The 3,438-nt window shown below is 37.6% G+C and overlaps 1 pseudogene; it reads left to right on the forward strand.

Moving 5' to 3' along the window:
* The first annotated feature begins 687 nt into the window (after positions 1-687).
* On the forward strand, positions 688-3,438 carry LOC120128173 (annotated as a pseudogene).

The raw sequence follows: 3,438 nt of genomic DNA on the forward strand, positions 1-3,438 counted from the left end.
ATGTCTAATAAATTTTCAGTTATGATATTTTTTTTATCAAAATAATTATAAATCACTAACAAGACACGATTTGTATCGATATAATCATGAATAAGATCCACAAGTGATAATATTTAAGTCGAATATAAATCTAAACAGTTATCACATATAATTTACACAAAATGGTATTTGAATTTAGACATCAAAAATATCGAAACCTCTTATATTAAGTCTATAAAATCCTTGTCGGTGACATATAAATACATTTTTTTATAAAATTTTACAAATTTTGCCATATTTTAAAAAATATTATATTTATTTGATGTATAAAATCGTCAAATTTGTATATATACACATATCATATTTTAAAAGAAATAAATATTCTCAAAATATTTAGCGGAATTGATTAAAAAACAACCCTAAACACTAAAAATACGTATTTCTAGAAAAATAAAGTGACTAGATATATCACAACAAATATAGAGACTAAATTTGCAAACAAATCTGTAGTATAGTTGCCTTCTCGACCAATTTGACTAATAAAATCTTATTTTAATAATTAAATTACAAGTACACCTATTACCCCTAATTAATTATGTCTAATTAAACCTTGGTTAGGGTTAAATGGTCAATATCACCAATTTTTTTTTTAAAAAGAAAATAATTAAAAACAATTAAACAACTATCTTTCTTAGAATCCCCCATTTTCTTCTCCTTCTTTCTCCCCTTCTCTCTGATTTTCACTTGTAAACGGCGTAACGGACTTTTCTCTAAAAACCCCCGTTACTAGTTAACTCTCACTGTCACGTGCGTTATTTTTCGATTTTTAAAAAAAAGAAAAATAAAATTTATCAATTCTTCGCCTTCGATTTGTATGGCCTCGGAGCAGTTAAGCTTGGCTGTGACTGCGGACCCAGTTGACGGCGAAAGAGACGCCGTCAACGCCGCCACTAACGGCGTTGAACCCCGTCCGGTGTCCGTTGATTGTGGCGATGACGTCAGCAAGACTCCGAGGCTCCCTCGATGGACGAGGCAGGAGATTCTCGTGCTGATACAGGGGAAGAGAGTGGCGGAGAATCGGGTCAGGCGTGGACGGGTCGCCGGCCTTGCTTTCGGTTCTGGTCAAGTGGAGCCGAAGTGGGCTTCGGTTTCCTCGTACTGCAAGCGGCATGGCGTGAACCGGGGGCCGGTCCAGTGCCGGAAGAGGTGGAGTAATTTGGCGGGGGATTTCAAGAAGATCAAGGAATGGGAGAATAACATAAGGGAAGAGAGCGAATCGTTTTGGGTCATGAGGAACGATTTGAGGAGGGAACGGAAGTTACCGGGGTTTTCGATAAGGAAGTTTACGATATCATTGACGGAGCTGCCACCGCCACTACCGACGCCGAAATCCCTTCCTCGATCATGGCTCCGTCTTTGGCTTTGGCTTTGACTCCTACTCCCGCGGTGCAGGACGTGGCGGAGGATTCTGAGACGGTTTTTGATAGCGGACGGAGCGCGGCAGCTGAGGACGGCCTATTTTCGGACTTTGAGCAGGATGACGGTGGTGGGAGCCCGGAAAAGGTGGAGCCGGCGGTTGCCTCCGACACCGGAAAGGCTGTTCCAGCTCCTATCCCTATTTCAGGTAACCAAATTATCATACTACATACTAATACTAGTACTGATCAATAGCAATTGTTAGTTGGTAATTACCATTTGAATCATTGGTTAATTCTATTTGCTTTTGTTTCTTGTGTTATATGATAATTTGATTGGACTTCTAAATTCTAATGGGTTTTCTTTAGGGGAGAAAGCTTTGCTTTAATGGAATCGTTTGAGCACTGTTGGCAACTCTTTTTAGCCTTTGCTATATAGCAGGAATCTTTAATTTTTTACAAGAGAAAGGATAGGTTGTCCATGAATTGAATCGATCTGATACAAATGTCAACTAAATAATTAGTACAAGTGTTTATCACTCTGTTTTTTCTATTACTACCTAAAACAAATCACTCACTTTTGGATCGAGTGATATAAAGTTTCGAGTCCGACTTGATTTGATTTCAGAACAGCCAATTTGATATAATTATCGGATAATAAATCTTTGAAGAAAAGTAGGGTAATGGGGTTGGTGCATTTTCCTTTTCTTTGGATCTTTTACAAAAATGAGGAAAAAGGTTATCATTGTTCCATTAAATGCTTATAGATGTTTTGTTTTGATCACCTTTCATGCTCCAGAGCTGCAGTACCAGCCACATCAACAGACAGTTATTCCAATGAATAAGAGTCAAGGTAATATTTGATTTTACCTACCTCAGTTCATGTACTCTGCTGCTAATGTTATTCAAATATGGTGTTAGTGTAGGATATGAATATGTTTCTAACATATGAGTAGTGATAAAATTTTCTAAGATTTTCTATTTAAATAGATGATCTTGAAGGTCATATCTTCTTATTCTAATGTCGGACATAAATACTTAAAAAAGAAGTGTGGACAACATAACTTTTATTTTTATGCTTTGTTTTTGTTTTTGACAACATGTATTATTGTTCTATTCTGATAGTCTGATGTTTGTTTTCAAACATGTTCTGTTGCATTTAATCGGTTCTTGTAAATGAATGGATCCTCTGACTTGGGACAAGTAATCACTTTGATGATTTTCTGTTAAGTTCCTTTTTGACTTAATTCAGCCTAGTGATTTCTGGAGTATTTCTTGTTATTGGTTCGATTTGTAAGTCGATGACTCGACCGAGTCTTGAACATGCTTGAGTTGTTTCATGAAGCGACTAACTAGGTTCAGATTAGAACACATTATTCGTGACGTCTCGATTCAATCTGTCTGATTTTCATTTTTAATCGTCTCTATACTTGAAGGGGCACAAACAGTAGAATTTGCCTGTTCCTGTATAGCAATGCATGCCATGTTCAAATGATCGAGACTTGAACGTGCAGGCACAACAAAGGAAAAACATCCAACCTCAAATCCTGAGCTCGGTTCTGCTTCTCAATACGCGAGGAAGAGGAAACGGACGGCAACCGACGGAGACGAGGAGACGAGCAGCAGTCCACAGTACCACTTGATCGACGTCTTGGAAAAGAATGGTAAAATGTTGGTTGCTCAACTCGAAGCTCAAAACATCAACTTCCAACAGGATAGGGAGCAAAGGAAAGACCATGGCGACAACTTGGTCGCCGTTCTTAATAAGCTTGCAGATGCCCTAGGGAGGATCGCTGATAAGTTATAACCGGGAGGTGATCGGGAAACACATTTGTACATAAATCGAGTAAGACGATGCAGGTTCGAATAGATGGTAGCTGAAAAGGTTGAATTTATGGATCAAATTGTTGATTTATTCTATTTGTCTCAGGATATATGCATTTTTCCCACTACATATTCATGTTTAGTTTCTGCCAGTAGTGCTACACACCAATAAATAAGGTTTAGAATTTTGTAGATTTATACAACATTTCTACTTTGAGAT

Source organism: Hibiscus syriacus, unplaced genomic scaffold, assembly GCF_006381635.1.
Source record: "Hibiscus syriacus cultivar Baekdansim isolate YM2019G1 unplaced genomic scaffold, ASM638163v2 tig00110474_pilon, whole genome shotgun sequence".
Classification (NCBI taxonomy): domain Eukaryota; kingdom Viridiplantae; phylum Streptophyta; class Magnoliopsida; order Malvales; family Malvaceae; genus Hibiscus; species Hibiscus syriacus.